The sequence below is a fragment of the Heterocephalus glaber genome, unplaced genomic scaffold (genome assembly GCF_053883595.1).
Source record: "Heterocephalus glaber isolate CG9 unplaced genomic scaffold, H.glaber_assembly_v1.0 deba00001472, whole genome shotgun sequence".
Classification (NCBI taxonomy): domain Eukaryota; kingdom Metazoa; phylum Chordata; class Mammalia; order Rodentia; family Bathyergidae; genus Heterocephalus; species Heterocephalus glaber.
In genome coordinates this window covers 47,966,065-47,987,665 of record NW_028258315.1, presented here as the reverse complement: position 1 = coordinate 47,987,665, position 21,601 = coordinate 47,966,065, and the positions used below count along the sequence as shown (strand labels likewise).

Genomic DNA, 21,601 nt, shown 5'->3' with positions numbered 1-21,601 from the left:
CTTCTGTATTAATATTTATATCTTTAATCCACTTAGATCTTAGTTTACTGCATGGTGATAGATATGGGTCTAGTTTTAATCTCTGACAGGTTGAAATCCAGTTTTCCCAACCCCATTTATTAAATAGGCTATCTTTCCTCCAATGAGGATGGTTGGCTCCTTTGTCAAAGATGAGGTGACTGAGTATGTCTGGAGTTGCTTCTGCATCTTCTAATCTATTCCACTGAGCCTTGGGTCTGTTTCTTTGCCAGTACCATGCTGTTTTTATCACAATAGCTTTGTAGTATAGCTTCAAGTTGGGTATTGTGATGCCCCCAGCCATGTCTCTGTTGCCCAGAATTGCTTTTGCTATTCTAGGTCTCTTCTGGTTCCAAATGAATTTTTGGATTGTTTTCTCTAGTTCTGTGAAGTATATTGTTGGAATTTCATTTGGCGTTGCAGTAAATCTATATAGAAGTTTTGGAAGTATGGCCATTTTCACTATATTGATTCTTCCTACCCAGTTTGTCTTTGCATTTTCTTATATCCTGCTCAATCTCCTTTTTCAGGGTGCTGTAGTTTTCAGCGTAGAGGTCTTTTGCTTCCTTTGTTAGATTGATTCCTAGATATTTCATTTTTTTGGATGCTATTGTAAAAGAAATTGTTTCCCTAATTTCTCTCTCAATGGGTCTGCTATTTGTGTGTAAGAAGGTTATTGTTTTTTGAGTGTTGACCTTATATCCAGCTACTCTACTGAATTTGTCAATTAAGTCTAGAAGTCTTTTGGTAGAGTTTTTTGGGTCTTCTTTGTAAAGTATCATATCATCAGCAGATAATGAGAGTTTAACTTCTACCTTTCCTATCTTTATTCCTTTTATTTCTATCTCTTTTCTAATTGCTGTGGCTAATGTTTCCAGAACTATATTGAACAGGAGTGGTGATAGTGAGCATCCTTGTCTTGTTCCTGATTTTAGCGTGAAAGTTTTCATTTTTTGACCATTTAGTATGATGTTAGCTGTTGGTTTTTCATAGATAGCCTTAATCAGGTTGAGATAAAGACCTTCTTTTCCAATTTTCTGTAGGGTTTTTATCATAAATGGGTGCTGGATTTTGTTGAATGCCTTCTCTGCATCTATTGAGATGATCACATGGTTTTTGTCCTTGCCTCTGTTAATATAGTGTATTACATTTATTGATTTACAAATGTTGAACCATCCTTTCATCCCTAGGATAAATCCAACTTGGTCAGGGTGTATGATCTTCTTGATGATACTCTGTATTCTGTTTGCTAGTATCTTGTTGAGGATTTTTGCATCTATGTTCATTAGGGAGATTGGCCTGTAGTTCTTTTTGGGTTGGGTCTTTCCCTGGTTTTAGAATCAAAGTCACACTTGCTTCCAGGAATGAGTTTGGAAGCCTTGCTTCCCTTTCAATTTCCTTGATGAGTTTAAAGAGTAAAGGCATTAGTTCTTCTTTAAATGTCTTGTAGAATTCAGCCATGAAGCCCTCAGGACCTGGACTTTTCTTTGTTGGTAAGTTTTTTATTACATTTTCAATTTCACTAATTGTAATTGAGGTGTTTAGAATTTCTATATCTTCTTCATTTAACTTTGGCAATTCATATGTATCTAGGAATCTGTCCATTTCTTCTGTGTTTTCCATTTTATTAGAGTACAGGTTCTCAACGTAGGTATTGATGATCCTCTGGATTTCTGCTGGTTCTGTTGTGACTTCCCTTTTTTTGTTCTTAATTGCATGGATTTGAGTCTTTCCTTTTTTTGATAAGGTTGGGTAAAGGTTTATTGATTTTTTTTATTCTTTCAAAAAGCCAGCTCTTTGATTCATTAATTTTTTGTATCATTCTCTTAGTCTCCATTGCATTGATTTCTGCTCTGATCCTTATAATTTTCTCCCTTGTGAGGGCTTTGGGTTTGTTTTTCCCTCTTTTTTCTAGGAGTTTGAGGTTCTGCATTAGGTTATTTATCTGAGTTCTCTCTGTTTTCCTAATATGGGCATTCACTGCTATGAATTTCCCACGTAGAATTGCTTTCATTGTGTCCCATAGATTCCTATATCTTGTACTGGCATTATCATTTACTTTTAGAAACTGTCTAATTTCTTCTTTAATTTCCTCTGTCACCCATTAGTTGTTCAGGAGGGTGTTATTCAATTTCCAGGTGTTTGTGGGAGTTTTACAGTTTCTCTTGTTATTTATCTCCAATTTTATTGCACTGTGGTCTGATAATATACAGGGGGTAATTTCAGTTCTTTTACATTGACTTAGACATGTCCTGTGAGCTAGCATGTGGTCTATTTTGGAGAATGACCCTTGTGCAGCTGAAAAGAATGTGTATTCTGATTTTGTGGGGTGGAACACTCTGTAAATATCTATTAAGTCCATTTGTTCAATAGCTTGGTTCAGTTCTAGAAATTTGTTGTTAATTTTTTGTCTAGGTGATCTGTCTATTTGTGATAGTGGGGTATTGAGGTCCCCCACTACAATTGTATTAGTGCTTATTTGGTTTTTTTATGTCCATTAATACTTGCTTTGTATAGTTGGGGGCATTCGTATTTGGTGCATATATATTTAGGATTGTCATCTCTTCCTCTTGGATTGTTCCCTTTACAAGGATGTGATGACCATCTTTGTCTCTCTTAATTAGTTTTGGTTTGAAATCTACTTTGTCTGCAAATAAGATTGCTACCCCTGCCTTTTTCCTGGGTTCCTGTCATGTGGAGAGCCATTTTCCATCCTTTTACTTTCAGTCTATGAATTTCTTTTTGAGTCAAATGTGTTTCTTGTATACAGCATATGGCTGGATTTTGCTTCTTAATCCATTCTGCCAGTCTATTTCTTTTGATTGGTGAATTGAGGCCATTAACATTGATAGTTATAATTGACAGATATTGACTCATCCTTGTCCTGATGTTTTACTCTTGTTGGCTCTTTTATTTCTTATTTTCCCCCCTTTCGCTTTAGTGTCTTACCTTGCGTGGTGCCTTCTCTCTGCTGGGCCTCATGGAATTGTGAACTTCATTGTCTTTTTCCAGGATATTGCTTAAAATTATTTGGCATGCTGGTTTGGTGTTCAAGAAATTTCTTAGGTGTTCTTTGTTGTGGAAGTATCTAATTTCCACCTCGATTTTGAAAGATAATTTTGCCAGATACAACAGTCTAGGTTGGAAGTTATTTTCTTTTAGGGCTTGAAATACTTCACTCCAGGCTCTCCTTGATTGGAGGGTTTGTGTTGAGAAATATGCCGTGATGCTGATGGGCTTTCCTTTGTAGGTGATTTGTTTCTTTTCTCTAACTTCCTGTAGGATTTTCTTCTTCTGTTGGGTTTCTGGGATCTTGACTATTATATGTCTAGGTGTAGATTTTTTTGGTCATGGCTGGTTCGAGTTCTATATGCCTCACTTATCTGTATGTCCAGTTCTCTACCTCTGTCTGGGAAATTATCTACTATTACTTCTGTGAACAGTTTTTTTTATGTTCGTTGTACTTTCTCCTGTTTTTTCGTGGACTGCTATGGTTCTTATGTTATTCTTCTTTGCATCATCCAGCAGCTGTTGGATTGATTTCTCATGGTCCCTTACTATCTTTAAGAAATCTCTGTTTTCGTGGTCCTTAACCACAATCCTGTCTTCTATATCTGATATTCTGTCTTCACATTCTCTTAGTCTGCTCTGCATGCTTTCTATGGAGTTTTTAATCTCCTGAATATCTGCTTGAGTCTGTTTCATAGGTTCTATTTCTTATGTTGGTCAGTCATGTTTTCCATTTCTTTCTTATACTGGGCATTCCTGGCTTCCAGCATGTTTCTGAGCTCATCCATTTTTTTTTTTTTATCAGTTTCTGTTCTAGAGCCTCTAATCATGTGTTTCACTCTGCTCACCATCTCTGTAGTTATCGGGGAGATTATTTCTGCTTTGAATTTTTCTAGGGCCTCATTCATCTGTTTCGTTACTTCTTGTGCTATCAGTTCAGGGTGTCCAGGTGGTTGATTATTCAGACTTTTGAACCTCATTTCCCCCAGAAATTGCCTTTTGTGGGGTGCAAGTCTTGGTTTGTGACTTGCTTAAATGCCTTCTCATTTTTGTTTTTGGTACTGTCCTTGGTTTATTTCCTGGGTTGATACATTGAAGTCGCTTACTGTAAGTATCTTTGTTGATTTATTTAAAACCCTTATGGAATGATTGCTTCTCAGAGATGCCTTCCAGATATAGCTGGTCTTTAGGTTTTGAGTCCCTAATGACTCTGAGGCTATCTCATTTTCATTATACCAGAAAGGAAAACTGTTTAGATCAATCATGACACCTTAGCCCAAGTCATACAATCAGGAACACCATAGCATCAAATATCTCTTAGAGAATGACAATTTGTGGTAGTTATTAATCTAACACCTTTAAAAAATAAAGGGGCTCCTTCAGGGTATGTGTCTGCTGTCACAATAGAGAACGTGGACAGCAGCGTGCAGTTATAAGTCAATGAGTCTCAGTAAGCTAGTCCCAGACTTGTGAGATTCAGGCAGATTTCTGGCTGCAAGTCCCAAGCTTAGCTCCCTGTCCTCCTGCAGGGTTGGACTTTGCAAGTTTCTACTGCAGGTTTCAGCTGCTTTTCCCCTGAATAAAGTCCAGTTTCCAATGGGAGGTGATGATCCCTCCAACTTTCCAATCACGGTGGTCTGGTGTGCCTTTATTGCAGAGATTCCCTTCACCTTTCCAGAGGGCTTATTTTCATCAGGGAGCCTGAGACAGGCACTCTCTCTCTTGTTCACTTCTGGTGCTCAGGACAATGGCTTTTATGTCCCCCTGTGCCTCTGCAGTGTGTAAACAAGTAGCTGCATAGCCAAAAGGCCAGAGGCTGGGGGCGGGGGTGGGGGTGGGGGTGAGTGTTGTTGGAGGTGCCTGCTCTGCTAAGCTGTCAACTGGTGGGCCTGCCCCCGGGGGGGTCCTCCTCACCTGTCCTGGTGGCAAGCTGGTGGAGCAAGCCAGAGCAAGCAGGTCCAGGTCAGCCTGCAGCTGCTGGGCCCACTCGGCCCCGCCTGGCTCTGTTCAGCTGAGCTGTCAGCTGGTGGGCCTGCCCAGTGGGGTCTTCCTCACCCTGTCCTGGTAGCAAGATGGTGGAGCCAGCATATTGTTTTTTTTTATGCATTCAGCCAATTTGTATCTTTAAATTGAGAAATTTAGTACATTTACATTCAAGGTTACTATTGATATATAAGAACTTACTCCTGTTATTTTGTTATATTTGTGCTTTTAAAGTATAATTCTATTCATTCTTATCATTGTGATTAGGTGGTCAGTTGTATTAAGGTTTGATTCTTTTGTATCTTTTTTATGTGTTAACTTTATCAGCAGATTTTGTACTTTCATGTTGTTTTCATGATGTTATTTTTCTTTTGCTCCTGAATTAAATACTCCCTTGAACATTTTTTTTAGTTTAGTCTGTCTGGTGGTGATGAATTCCTTCAGTGTCAAGTACTTGCCTTGAATGTTTTTATTTCTCTGTATTTCTTAAGGATAGTCTTGCTGGGTATAATATTCTTGCTAGGCACTTACTTTCAGGACGTGGAATATGTCATCCCATCTCCTCTTGGCCTATAAGGTTTCTGCTAAGAAATCTTTCCTGAGTCTATTGCTATTTCTATTCAATGTGACTTGGTGCTTTACTCTTATATTGTGTAGAAAATAGTTTGACTGTAGTATTTTAGGATGAGAATCTTTTAATTTATGTGTAATTGGGGTCCTTTAAGTGCTCTGTTTGTGAATATCCATACTTTTCCCAAGATTAAGAATGTTTTCTGTTATTTCATTGAATAGGCTTTTCTTTTTTCCCTTCAGACACTCCTAAAATGAGGATATTCATTTACTGTTTGAAAAGCCACAAAAACTCTCATTTTCCTTTTTTGTTTAGTTTTGTTTTGTTTCATTTATTTATTAGTCTGGCTGGGATATTTCAAAGGACTTGTCTTCAGGTTCAAATTTTTAAAGTTCTGGTTGATCTCATCATTGTTAAGACTTTCAACTGTATCTTTTAAAAATATGTGACCTATTGAACTCTTCATTTCCAAGATTTTTGTTTGGTTCTTCTTCAAGACCTCTGTCTGTTTGCTGAATTTCTCATTCATACTATGCATTGTTTTTCTAATTCCTTTCAACTCTGTATATTTTATTAGATCTGGATTTTTGCATTATTGCTTTCTTTGAGTTCTGTTGTTAGATACTTACTGTTTTCTTTTGAAAGTGTCATGCTACTTTAGTGTTTCATACTTCTTATGCTTCTTCGTTGACATTTATGAGTCTGGTGGATCACTTATTTCTAGCATTTAAAAAATTCATTAAGTTTACTGGTACATTTTAGGTATACAATATGATGACATTCATCATTGGGAATTTGTACCTTTACATGGTATATCTTGGTCCTTATTTTTGTCCCCATTCCCCTTCCCCCCCTTCCACCCCTCCAACCATCCCTATTTACAAAGATTTTGTTTCCATTTTTCCTTTTCTCATATAATTTCTAGCATTTTTATGGGATGGTCTTTGTGGAAAGCAGCTTTCTCCTAAACATGTATCTTGGATTTCAGTTTGGTATGCAATATTGGGTTTGATTCCAGCTAAGCGCATAGTATCTTTTATAGCTTCTTTGGTTGGAATTAATGACTTTGGGCACAGTGTATACCATGGCAGAGTCAAAAAGATTCATTGTCTCTATTGGCAGTGCAGAGGTGGGGACACTCTAGTAGTTCAAACAGCTATGGTATAGACAGCAGTGGGTATGGAATGCTCATTGAGCAGTGGCAATGGTGGCATCATTGGGAAGATGAAGATTTTCAAACAGTGTTAAGGCTAGCTCTATGCCTGCTAAGAGCCTCTGCTCCTCATAGCTGAAGCAGTCCTGTGGGCCTGAAGCCTCCCATGAGAACAGGCAGTGGGTGCAGGCCCTGATTTTGCCTGAAAGGAGTTGGTGGCAGGAACCAGAGCTCTACTTCCATCTTGCATGTAACCCCTTTGGCAGTATCCTGCCATGGGCAGTATGGTTGCTGGAGCCTCAGAATTCCTCATAACCCATTCAGTAGCATGTACTTGGGGCCAGGTGGTAGCAAGGACTTTGGGTTCATTGCTAGCCCTGTCAACAACATGCACATAAATTCACAGCAGAGATAAAGTGGGGGGAACTTCAAGGGCACCTGCCATCAGTATGAGTCTTCTTGATGGTCTAGTGCCCTGGCATCCTGGCTCTTAAGGGAAGCATTTCACACTGTGCCACAACACCCATTCCCTACAGTGCAGTGCACCAAGTGTGCTTGTGTGCTGGGGTTGTAGCCACTCTGCTGGATTAAGTTGGGTTTGTAAAACTGCAATCTCTTGAGCCAGTGAAGTCAGAGATGAGATTGCACCAAAGTTTCTGACCCTTAGAGCAGTATGAACTTGGTTAGCAGCTCTTATCAAGATGGCTCCTAGCTACAGCAGCCTGGGAGTTCATGGGGAAATAGTGTGAGATTCTTCTCCAAAACAAAGCTTCTGTGAAGACTCCAGATTGCTCTCCTCACTGGGCTACAAGGCTGTGATGACTCTGAAACAGTGCAGCTGGTAAGAATGCCAATATTTATCCACAGAGATTTTTCAGGGACTCTTCTGTCCACCCTTACTCTCTGAAAAATAGGGTCCTTTTCATCAACTCTAGCTCTAGCGTCAGTTGTGGAGCCTTTTGTTTCTTCTTCTAGCTGTCATCGCAGGTGACAAACTTTACAAAATTCCAATCTTCTCCCATAGTCACTGCCCTCAAAAATGTAGCTACATGCCGGTTACTTTAGTTCTTTGTGGAAAAAGAGGGGAGTGCTGGGTATCTGTTTTCAGCCATCTTGGATTGACAGACAAACAAATTGAACCAAATTCTTTATGTTTAGGTCCTATCCTCTCAGTTTAATAGTTTTTAAAGTTGTCAGTTTATAATAGTGGTAACAATAATACTAGTCATGATCATATTTATTTTTACTATTTTAAATTTTTTATTTTTACTAATTTTTACTCACTATTACTACTATTACTATGCCAGGCCCTATTCTCAGCAATTTACATATATTACCTAACACTGTCCTTGCCTCAAACCCATGAAGCTTCATTATGTTGCAAATGTGGAAACAAGAGCAAAGAAAAATGTGGTCACTTGTTAAAAATCTCACAGAAGCTGAGAGATGGCTAAGGAGTTATTTCCATAGTAGACTCAAGGGCTCCGGGGACTTTACCTCCAAAATACCTCCTGTTATTTCTGCTGTTCCCTCTCTCCACTTATTTGGAAACTTTTCAAATCTAAAGAAAGGTGAAAGAAAAGTACAGTGAACACCTCTATATTGCTTACTAGATTTACTACCTATTAATGTCCTACCATATTAGAACACCAGTTAAATATATATCTGGTTATTCTTTTTTTTTCTGAATTGTTTAAAAGTGAAAATCCACATGTATTTCCCAAGAACAAGACCATTCTCTAATGCAATTTGATATTGTAATAATCTATATTGATATAAACTCAGAGACTGACAGGGGCCAAACTAAGAACAACTGAGGACAAAGATCATGGCTTAGAATTCATATTTCACAGTATAATAAATTGGGCTCAAAAAGCCAATTTATTGCACACACATGTACAAATAGAGACTTCAGAAACCTGAGTGATCCCACAAAATTTATTTTGCCCAATTATGCTCCTAGTGTGATGCCTCTTAATGTGAAGTATTTCACCTTTTTTTCAGCCTATAGGTTATAATTACTAAGAGATAGAATATTGGGTAGCTGAGGCTACCATGATAAAATGACATAGTTTTGAACAGATAAACAACAGTTCTGGTAGCAGAAATTTATCACAATTCAGAGGCTAGAAAATCTTATTACTATTACTACTATTAAGGACTTCTTGCTCTTGGGCTTTTAGCATTCAGTTTCTGGTAAGTGCTTTCTTCTCATTTTGCAGATGGCCCTGCTTTTGCTGAGTACTAATATGGCCTTTCTTTTCTGTGTCTTCCCCTTCTTATAAAGGATTCCAGTGCTATCAAACTGGGGCCCTAGTGTGCGTTGGTGGTATAGTGGAGAGCATAGCTGCCTTTCAAACTGGGACCCTACCTTTATAACCTCATTTAACTGTACTTTACATCCCTAAGGCCTTATCTCCAGATATGGTTTCCAGAGCTTAGGGTTTCAGGATATGAATTTTGGAGGGCACACAGCTCAATGTATAACAGATGCTTTGGTGGAATACTTATGAAATATAAGAAGATTAGCTCTGCAATAGAGTAATTTATATCTCTGTGTAATATTTGAAAGATATGTTGTTTCTTAAAATCAAATTTTAAATTATAAAGTAGAACTATTTTTAGTTTACATATATGTATATTTATACTCATTGATATCATGCATTTTACAGACCAGGGTTTGTTTAATGATGAGATCCTCTCAGAGCATTTATTCATTCCATGCTTATTATCTCAAGATATTGATCATCTGATTGATAGTGTTCTTGGAAAAGGATGGTAAAAAAGATTTCTGATTAAGAAAATGACAAAAAGTCTTTAGATTAGGTAATGTTTTGACTGGTAGGAGAAGAAAAATCTGCAGATTTATAAGAAATGTTGAGACTGAGGTGTGTTCATTAGAACATATTATTGGTTTGTTTTTGCTGCCAGTTTTTTGAAATTTTTTACTTGTAAAATCTATTACAATAGAATAATAGTAGTTATTCTCAAAAAGATGGAATGTTCCAGGCAGCTGAAAAATTTTCATTGAGTAAAGCTGGGAAATATAATTATATTTTTTGGGGCACTGGAGGAAGGCCCTGAGGGGAAAAGGAAAAGAACTGGGATATAATTCTTAGACTGAATTTAGCTACATGGTTTCTCAGGGAAACAAATGCAATAGAGTCTAATATATCATCCTTGATTTTACAATTACCTTTTGCCATAGGACCATAGATGTTTATAAAGGCATCCAAGAGCTTCACTTATTTTCCCAAAGGTTTCTCTTATCCCTTTGCCATTTAAATCAATCTGTGACTCTGTTTCTGTCTCCTCTCTCTCTCTCTCTCTCTCTCTTTCTCTCTCTTTCTCTCTCTCTCTCTCTCTCATATCCCTTGTAGTGCTGTGGATCAAACTTAGGGCCTTGGGCCTGCTAGACATGTGCTCTAGCCCTGAGCTACACCCTCAATACTGTCAGTTGCTTTTGACCAACCTATTCTATTGAGTGTCCATTTTTAAATTCCTGACCTAAATCTGTCATATTCACAATTAATGGCTTTGAGTGGTATTCAAATAGCTCTGGACATTACTTTTATCAACTTCATGAAATTCTTTATTGCTTGTAATGTTTGCATCACAGGATGTCTTGGACAATCATTGAGAAATTGGCAGGCAGACCTTATTGCACGGCCCTTGGTATGGAATGGAGACTAGGTTTGTGCAGGCCAGAATGAATACCCACATAGCAGGAACCAGACCTTCCAAATAGACTATTCTCCACAGGGTAATACTAGAAAAGTGGAGAGAGTAAGATGATAAATGAACCCACTGTGTTTCTAACCAAAGTCTGTCTCTTTTGGTGTTCATCCATTTCCTCTTACCCACTCAGACATCTCTAAAATTTCCCTCAATCAGTGTACACATATGCTTGATTTCTAACATCTTACAAAACATTGGTAACATCTGTATGTCCCGCTTGTTAGTCTCGTTTCTTCCCTTTCTAACACAACTTTTCAGTAGTCATTATAATTACTGCCTGCAATTTTCCACTTTTTGCTCTCACTCAAACCCATTGCAATAAGGATTTACCTTTACTCCTCTCCTGCTGTGTTTATTAAAGCCACTAGTGACCATCATGTTGTGATACAGAGGAGCCTTCCTTTTACTTGGATCCATTGCAGAATTTATGATTGTGATAGGAAGATAATTTATGATTATCTTCCTATGTGTACACCTTTGTTTACTGAGCTTCCAGAACAACACACAGGCATTCTTGGTTCTCTTTTTAAGCCTCTGGTCATGCTTTCTCTTCTCCCAGCCTCTTAACTCTGAAGTGATCTTTTCTTTTTCCTCTAACTTTAGTTTTTCCCTGAAGTATTTATCTAGCCTCATGTCTTTACTGCCCATGTGTGCCAGTGATGAGCAGATGTCCATCTTTAAGCCAGACCTGTCTCCAGACTCAAATTTCCAATGCTTATTTGACTTTCTTCAGCCAGGTATCTAATTAGCATCTAAAATTTAACAATAGATTCTTCTCTTCCTCTTATTTCTTAGTTCAATCCATCAACAAATCCTGTTAGTTCTACTTTCTAAAAAAATCCAGGACCCAACCTCAGAGCATTCTCCTCTGCTCCCACATTGAGCCAGGCTGCTGTCTCATCTCCCTTGTTTACTGTGATAGGAGCTGTTTTCCTGCTTCTACCCTTCCACCCTTTAATCTGTTTTGGTTACACCAGATACTTTAAAGGTATATGTCACTTAGGTCATTCTAAGCTCAAAACTTTAACCACCTTCTTACCTCTGCAGGAAAGCCCACACTCCACAGTGAGCCACAAGGCTCCACATCTTTCCACTTACCTTTCATTAGTTTTTTGGCATCAGCTGTTAATTGTCCCTTCTCTTACACAGCTCCAGTCACAAGGGTCTTCTTCCATCAGATATTTGCAAGCCTGATTTTCTCAACTTCTTTAATTTCTCACTCAGTACTTAGATTGTTAGGGCCTCCCTATTCTAAGTTGCCTCTTTTCTTCTCTGCTTCTTTGTTGCCTTTGTTTTCTGCCTTGTTTCTTTCATCACTAAAATATGAAAGGACCAGAAAGAAGGTGATTTTTTGAGCTTGTTTTATAAAGGGTTATATTTTCACATACTGTACTTAGCACATAGAAAATTCTAAACACTTGTTGAGTAAACATGTAATCAAAGCTCAGAAGTCACTTATTCATCATCTGGTGTTTCAGGTTGCTTACAATGTTCATTAAATAATTTAAACTCCATAACCTCAGGTACTACTTATATACGGAACAAATGAGATTAAGAATTAGGAAATCAAATTACCTAAACCTGAGTTGGTGTTATAGCTCAGTTTTTCTGATTCCAACTCGAGTGCTCTGTCTTTTGTGACCAGGAAGTAAACACTTCCACCTAGGAGAAAGGAGGGCATTTCTAACTGGCATTGTTCCTTGTTGAGACCAGAAGTATCTGTTTGTTATTGCTCTGCTCTCAACACCTGGGAGGGAACATGGCCCATATTAGATGCTCAGTGGATATTTGTTTCTACAACTGAATTACCATGTAGGTCCAGCTGATGGCTACTGACATTTCCCTCCTTGACTAAAAGCCAATTGGGGGTATGGTAAGAGGAAGCAGGCTGAGAATTTTAAAGGAATCACAACAAGGAACACAGGACATGTTTGCCACAGGCAATGAGTAGCCATGGCCTCATTCTCTGCTTTCATTTTGTGAAATCTTTATTCAGTCTTTTCTCTCCTCTGTTCTGCCCCTGTGGAGAGAAAGGCTGAGAAAACCACTCAAATCAAATAAATACCTTCTAAGAAGATCACTGGAGTGTGAGACTGGTCTTTGAGGGTGCATTTTTTAGTGCTGGGAAGGAGGAGGAAAGAGAAAAAGGATTTGAACAAAAAGGAGAGGATACAAGGGAAATAATAGCATGAAGAAAGTCTCTCTAGTCCAATTCCTTCTGTCTCTCTATTGGCTTTCAAGTAGCTTCAGCAGAACTCCATTGCAGACAGGGTATTCTGTACTCTATCCATTTACAATGGAAAGGCCCAGCCTGCACCGGGCCAAGTGGGCATTTCCCCTGTTGTTTGGAACTTTTCTTAAAGGCATATTTAATAAGAAAATAACTGATATGTATTTAAGCTATTTACTCTTCAGATCAAGTTAATCCATCCTCTATAGCAATCCTGAAGCAATCAGTTTTTATTGCAAGGATTATTATAATGCCTTTCATGGTGTCTACATTAACTATTCCAGTGAGAAGGGAAAGAGGCATCTTATATTTTACAGTTCTGCCAATATTTTGTCTTTTTTGAAAAGAATATATGCAACCTGAATACAGTTTTGGAAATGTGAAAAAGAAGTAATGATTTCAAGTTCCTCCACTTAAAAAATACATTGAAGAGCCACCAAAACAGTCTCTTGTACAAGCCTGTAGCATGCTGTATGTGGTAGCTGAATGTTGGTAAAATGAGCAGAATCGATGCTGACCTGTCTGCCCACACAGACAAAACCAAGAGGGAAATGGCCTAACAACTGAGAAGGATTAACAGACAGCACAAAGGGAATGTGGTTTTGTTTATTTGTTGTCTAGATTCCCTCCAGAGAGCAGCCGAGCTCTGGATTACTCAGTCTTAGCTATTCCAATCCATACTTCAAAACTATGAGAAGTTTCAACTGCAGCCTCACACATATTGTATGGGCCTTATGTTACATTCTGAATATTTTGCTATTTTGCCTCAGTTTTCAACATGGATCATCAAAATGTTCCCTTCTTGCTGAAGAAGAGAAATTCCCCATTGTTTTATGTAAGTTTACTTGATGTGACCACTCTCAATACAGGTTTATTAGACAAAACATCTCTCCTATACATTTTTGGAAATAAGCTCACCATGAAAGTCACTGATTTCTGTTTGTTTCAGCTTTCATTTTTTCCCCATCCAACAACACTGTATGTCATATGTAGTTGTATATTTGTGATGGTTAATTTGTATGTTAACTTAGATCTTTGCTCTTGTATTATTCTGGATGTGTCTGTGAGGATGTGTCTGGAAGAGATTAACATTTGAATCTATAGGCTGAGCAGTGAGCTTACCTTTCCTAGCAAGGGTGGGTTTCATCTAACTCACTGAAGGCCTAAACAGAATGAAAAGGCTAATACTCCCCTAAGGAAGAGAAAATTCTCCTTGCATGATTTGCCTTTCAGCTAGAACATTGCTCTTTTCCTGACTTTGGCCTTGAACTGTAACACTGGTTCTCACTGGGTCTTAAGCCTGCAGACATTCAGATAGAAATTACATCATTGGCTCTCCTGGCTCTAGAGCCTTCAGACTTGGACTGGAAATGTGCCCTTGCCTCTTCTGGATCTCCAGCCGGCCAACTGCAGATCTTGAGACTTGCCTGCCTCCATAATTGTGTGAGCCAATTCCTTATAATAAACCTCTCTCTCTTTACCTAAACATCCTTTTAGTCCTATCTCTCTAGAGGCCTTGACTAATGCATTGTTATAGTATGAACTGTTTGACTATACTCAGCAATTTCTGTGTGCAGTGCACATTGGATCGTTAAGTACTTATTTTTGAGTACCCATTATTTGTGCCAAAAGATTATAAAGAAATGAGTTAATCCTTACCCAAAAATTACAGTCCAGTGTCACAAGTACACAGATTTCCAGAAACATTATCATCCAGCACAAGATGTTTTCAGTGGGAAACTGAGTCACATCCTGGTCCTCCCAGAGGTGGAGACACCATTTTGACTCTGCTTGGTAAAATGTGAGCTACTAAGCAGGTGGGGAAAGCTTTCCCCATCCCGTGAAAGCACACCCATGGCTTGAGTTTGACTCTCATCTCTTCCCTATTTTCATTTGTGTAACCGTGGGCAAATTAAACTTTGTACATTTTGTTTAAATATAAAATAGGAGTAAAAACAGTACCTGTGTTTTAGCATTTTATTAGATAGTACAGGATATTTAGAACAAGTTAGAACAGTACCTGCCACCTACCTGCCACTGTATTTCCTCATATCTGACATGTCAACAGTTGTAAGATGATTCATTATTGTATACACTACCAGAAAAGGAAAAGTAATGCTAATTGTTAAGTGATATTAGCTGTATCACCTACTGGTGTTTTAAAAGATCAACAAAATACGTATCTTAAAATCAATAGTACAACAGTTGGTGGCAAATAAAATCCTGGATCAGGCAAATTGATATTTTTCCATTAAGTTTATTGGTACATTTTAGGTATAAAATAGTTACATTCATCATTGGGATCTTGTACCTTTACATGATGTATCTTGGTTCTTATTTTTTTCCCATTTCGCTGCCCTCCCTTCACCCTCTCCACCCTTCCCTATTTGCAAAGACTTTGTTTCCATTTTTTTCCTTTTCTCATATTTTTTCTTTTCCCTTCTTTCCTTTCCCTTACTCCTCCCACTTCCCCTACTCCTTTAGACCTTTTCTTCCTATTACACAATATCAATTATGCATTTTTAAAATTACAATATCAAAATTTAGAGGACATTAGCACAGATTTTATAGAATTTAAAAGGATATAGAAAGCATATTACAAAAATCTGTTTTGAAATAAATTTGACAACTTCTATGAAGTACCTTGGAAGACAAATTAATAAAACTTACTCTGGAGGAACTACAAAATTTGAATAGCACCTATTAAAGAAAGTATATTCCTAGCTTGAAAACCTACCTATATGACAATAACAGGCTCATATACATTTTAACTGATAAATTATATCAAACATTTAAAGCAGAAGAAAGAAGGAACACTTCTCCCCTCATTTTAGGAAATCAACATTGTGCTAATCCTAAAACTGGATAAAGATAATAGAAGAAAAATGTATGAACATAGATAGAAATTTGTTTAACAAAACAAACCATTAGACGTCAGATCTGGCAGTATGTAGAAAGTGGTTTTATTATAGGGATGGCAGTGTTGTTTCAGCATTGGGAGATCCACCCCCGTAAGTCATCATTTTAACAGAGGAAAGGAAAAAGCCATATGATCCTATCAGTAGTTGCAGAAAAAGTATTGGACTAAATTCTACATCTGTTCATGGTAAAAGCTATCAGGAGACTAGAAGTAGAACAGAACCTTTTCAACAGATAAAAGACATGTACTCCATACTTCTAGCAAAAATGCCTTATATGAATGGAAAAGAAACAATGCTTTCTCCCTAAGGTGGGGAACAAGGGCAGATATGCCTACTCTTCATCTGACCATTAAACTTTGAAACATAGGCCCAAATCAAAATAGTCTGGCAATAAAACACAATTAGCATATGATTGGCATGGTAGAAGTAAAATCTTTATATGTAGATGAAACAACCATCTACAGAGAAAATACTAAGAAATCTCTAGGAGCCCCTAGAACTTGTATTTGAATTTAGCAGGATTAGAAAACACAAGGTATATATAAAAATTCAGGTCTGTGTATACTTGGCATAAATGAAGAATTGGATATTGAAATTTAAAAGTTATGTAGGAGTACAGAGGACCTAGAAAAGTAAAAAGAAAAAAAAACAGTGTTGGAAGACATTTATTACCTAATTTTAAGACTTCCTCTAAAGCTACAGTAACCAAGGCAATGTTGGCATAAGGAAAGACATATAGATCAATGGAATAAAACAGAGACTCTAGAAATTGAACCACACATATATGGTCCTCTGATTTTTGAAAGATTATTTAACAACATTTTATAGAACATAAACTCAATTCAAGAGCAGAGGAAAAGATAGTGTTTTCAGCAAATGGCATTAGAACACCTGGTATCTGTATATAAAAAATTAACCTCAAGCCTTTATTTCTATACATAAAAATAACTTGAAAGCGTCTATAAACCTAAATATGAAAGACTAAAGCTATAAAACTTTAAGAAATTATAAGGGAAAATGTTCATGCATTTAGGGTAGGCAAGAATTTCCTATGTTACAAAAAACATGATGTATAAAAGAAAACAATTGATAAATGAGATTCCATCAAAATTTAGAACTTTAAATGACATCGTTAAGAAAATGAAAAGTAGTCCTTAAATAGACCAGAATATATAAAGAATGTTTTTACCCCTCTAATAGATAACCCAATTAAAAAGTAGACATGAGAAGATGATAAATAGCCAGTACAGATACATATTGACATCTTTGTCATGACTTTTTCCTTTTGTTGGATTCTCCCCCTTTGCCTTTAATTTCTTGTTGTGCCCAACGGATTCTTTCTGCTGGGCTTCCTGTGGTTGTGATTCTCATTGTCTTTTCCTAGGATATTGAGTAAAATTTTTTGGAGTGCTGGTTTGGTATTCATGAAGTTCCTAAGGTGCTCTTTGTCATGAAGGTATCTTATTTCACCATCAATTTTGAAAGATAGTTTTGCAGGGTACATGAATCTGGGTTGGAGGCTGTTTTCCTTTAGGGCTTGAAAAACATCACTCCAAGCTCTTCTTGCCTTGAGGGTTTGCATTGAGAAGTCTGCTGTGATTCTGATGGGCTGGCTTTCCTTTGTATGTGATTTGTTTCTTTTCTCTGACTGCTTGTAGAACTTTGTTCTTCTGTTGGGTTTCTGGAATCTTAACTATTTTAAGCCTATGTGTAGATTTTTTTTTTGATCAAGGCTAGCTGGAGTCCTATATGCCTCACTTATCTGTATGTCAAGTTCTTTTCCCCTCCTTGGGAAGTTTTCTGCCATCACTTCTGTGAATAGTTTTTTTTTATGTCATCTGCACTCTCTCCTGTTTCTTCATTGACTCCAATAAGTCTTATGTTATTCTTCTTTGCATCGTCTAGTAGCTGCTGGATTGATTTCTCATGGTCCCTTACTATTTTAAAGCAATTTTTCTTTTCCTGGTCACTAATTGCAATCTTATCTTCTATATCTGAAACTCTGTCCTCACATTGGCTCATTCTGCTGCATAAACTTTCAATGGAGTTTTTAATCTCCTGGAAATCTGTTTCTATCTGTTTTATGGATTCCATTTGTTTCCTATGTTGGGATTCCATCATGTTCCTCAGTTCCTCAATTTTTTAATCTGTGTCCTCTCTAGATTTATTAATCATGTCTTGCACTGTAGGCACAATCTCTGCTGTTATCTGAGAAATTATTTCTGAATTTATTTTTTCCAGATCCTCTTTTGTTGCCAGTTCAGGGAGCCCAGATGGTTTTGTATCAGAGTGTTCTATCTTTTTCCCTTTGGGTTTGCTTTAGGTGATCTGGAAGTCTGGTTTGAGACTTGTTTACATGCCTTCTCATTTTGACGAGTGGTGGGGGTTGTTGCTGGCACCCATGTGGCTCACCTCCTGTGCACTGTGGGAAGGTGTTATATGGTGGACCGGAAGCCTCCTCCTGGGTGCTGGGAGTGGCTCACCTCCAAGGCAAAGTGATTTTTCAATGAGGTCACAACCGGTCCTAAGTTGGAATAGGAAAATAATTGCATTTCCATTTGTGGGTTGTTATTTCAGTAGATGCCAATAGAGTTCCCGGTAAATAGTATTGTTTCTGAATGTCCAAATTACTTCTTGAGTATTCTTAAAAGTTAATAAACCATATTTATTTCATTTTCTTTTTTTTTTTTTTTTTGCTTAAATTCTTTTATTGGAACATTTTCGGTATACATTTACATTTATCATTTGGTGCGTGTACCTGTACATTATATATCTTGGTTCTTATTTTTTCCCCTTCCCCTGTCCTCCCTTCAACCCCTCCACCCTTCCCTATTTACAAAGACTTTGTTTCCATTTTTTTCTTTTCTCATAATTTTTCCTTTTCCTCCTTTCCTTTCCCCTTCCCCTCCCAGTTCTCCTACCCCTTTGGACCTTTTCTTCCTATTTCAAATTATCAATTATTCATTTTAATCATTTTAATCCTTATTTACACTTTCAGTTTCTCACACTAGAGAAACTATTCGGTATATTTCATTTTCTTAATGAAGCGTAGAGCTGCCTTCATTACAGACTCATAGGGTCATTTAATAATCTATGTAGGCATCATGTTTGTTATGGACCTGTCATTTATGTTCTCTTCCTATTTATACATTGAGACTCTAACCTTAAATATGATCGCATTTGAACCCAGGCCCAGGGAGGAGGTGAGAAGGGTGGGCCCTGATCTGACACGGCTGGTACCTTTATATACGAAGGACAAATCATATAACTCTTCTCCCCTCTGTACTAGAAGGTGGCTGTCTGCTGGCCAGCAAGAATCCTCACCAGTGATTGAGTCAGTTGATACCTTGACTTTGGATTTGCATCTTTCAGAACTTGAGAAAAAATATCTGTTGTTGAAGCCTCCCAGTGTGTGGTATTCAGTTATGGCAGCTGAGCACACAGACACAGTGACCCAGAGGGAGGGCAGACACGGAATTCATCCTGGCCTCTGCACAAGGCCAGTCATGAGCAGTCAGGGCGTGGTCAACCTGCAGTGCTTATTTGCAATTTGGAAACCAAAAGCAGATTCTTCCCAACTTCACGTTCTGGCTTATTCACTGCCAGTGTCTTACCCTACTTTGTTGACATTAGAATTACTTTTATTTTTAAGGGCTGGGGATGTAGCTCAGTGGCATTGCAACTGCCTGGCAAATGCAAGGTCCTGAGTTCAACCCCCAGTACTGGGAAAAAAATAGAATTTTATTTTTATAGTTGTTACAACTTCCCTTGGGAAGCCAATAGTCTTCTCAGGAGCATCTAATTTTGTTTAGAATTCATTGCTTTATATGCATACTTTTGTCAAGTAGTAGATTGAAAAGTTTCTCACTAATGGTTTGACTGGGCACTGGCTCCACCTCTTCATGTTTTACAAGCAAAACAGTCTTTGTTCTCACCATCAGTTGAATTTTGGTTTGACCAACATTTAAGATACCTTGTTCAAAATACAATATAGGCATGTATAGAATACCTATTAATCCATATAGTTAGTATATGTTAGTAATTTAGTAAAAAAGAAATTAAATAGAAATATGAAAAAAGATAATATGAGAGGGTGGGTCAGAATAAAATAATGGTTATTTATTGGCAAGCTTGTCTTTATAGATAAAATGTCTGTATTATGGAATACTTTGAAACTGGTTTTATTTTGAAGCACATACACCAACAGAAGCTAAGGAAAAAATTAACCATGGGAATCTTTAGAGAAACCTCTTTTAATGGGTAAATGAGATTGCTTACAATTCATGTAGCATTTTATATGTAAATGGATGTTTCTGAAACACATGAGTGTTTTGAGAGTACTTGAAAAAATTTCCTTTCATTAATTTTTAAGCATTATCTTTACAATCTTGCTTACATTATTTTTAATCATACCAAATGAGTGACAAATCATGACTTGTGGTGTGACATACCATTGTCACACAGATCAGCTCTTGGGCTTCTGAATGGTCTGCTCACTTACATGACTTTTGGCCAGACATTACAGCTTCTTGTTGCTTATGTGGTAGTTACCCCAGAGGGAATGATCTGAGGAGCAGGAACGAAAGCCTCCTCACCTTTGACATGACATACTATAATGAACAACTCTTTTACCATGTGAGAAGGCACTGTAGAAAGGTATGGATGCTAGAAGGTGGGCAAATTGGAGAGTACTTCGAGGGTGATTATTCCATTTGGCATGTGATAGAAGTCTAGCTTGTCAGAGGCTGCCTTTCTAGAAATGACACTTTGAGCAGAATGACAGACACATAAGATGGAAATACTCAGGTGGAGTTTTCAAGTGTGGTTTCACTCAATGTTAAGTTCAGTTTTCTCTTGGTTCTGCAAACTACTGATCATCTTCCAGTAAATTCTCTTCATGTTAAATTAGCTCAAATTAGTTTCTGTTGTTGTAACACAAGATTCCTAACTGATAAAAAATGAGTGCAATGCAAATTAAACTTAAAAGCATGTACAGTACTAAAATTTATTTATTTATTTATTTATTTATTTATTTATGGAAGTCAGGTTTGTCATTATTGGCAATGGGAGATACAAATATAGAATTGAAAGAGTAGCTAGACCTTGTGGTGCTAGATTAAAATTGAAGACATCAGCTTGGATTCATTTGGTGCACATAAAAATCGCTGCGCTATAGCAGTGAGGAAGGTGACATACTGAGACTTGGTTTCTATATCTGATGCCTTTCCAAAAGAAATAAAGTCTCCCTGGAGAAATGATGGAGACAAGAAAAATACAGGTTATACATGGAAAATCTTGTGGGCCAGAAACTTAGTAGATTCTCAAAGAATGATAAGGATATGTCAAAAAGACTCAGTATGACAAGTATGAAGGGTGTCTTCCTGCCCAGACCTGAAATAATTTGAACATTAATAGAGAATCAGTCTTACAACCACAATATTAAGATTCAGGTGGAAATCATCAAAAGATACTAAACTAATGGGTAAAAAGTTGAATGATGAGATATTTATATAGTCTCTATGTATCTTCTTTCGAGTGCATATTTATTATAAAAGGAAAAAAATAGATGAAAAAGGCTGCCAGATACCATCTTAATTATGTGATTAAAGCTAATACAACTGAAAATGGGACAAAGGGACATCGTGTGCTTCCTGATATGATACACTGACAATACAGTGCTCAAAATGCATGAATTGAATTTAATCAGAAGGAAGCATGACACAAAACCATTTTGAAGGACAGTCTATAAAATAACTGGCATGTACTCTTTAAAATGTTAAGGTCAAGAAAAATAAAGATTGAAGAATAGATTCTGATTAAAGAAGGCCAATGAAACATGGCAACTGAATGCAATGCATGGTCCTATATTGGAGCCTTAGTTGGGGAAGAAATAGTTATACTGTATAGGATACTTTTGAGACAAGTGGCAAGATCTGACTGTAGATTGTAGATTGTATAATAGCAGTGTATTATACAAA

General features: G+C 37.3%; 1 protein-coding gene across 2 annotated transcripts in view; it reads left to right on the top strand.

Moving 5' to 3' along the window:
- Positions 1–21,601, top strand: part of Tafa4 (TAFA chemokine like family member 4) — a 256,609-nt gene that overhangs the window by 208,079 nt on the left and 26,929 nt on the right. The gene's annotated exons all lie outside the window — the stretch shown is intronic.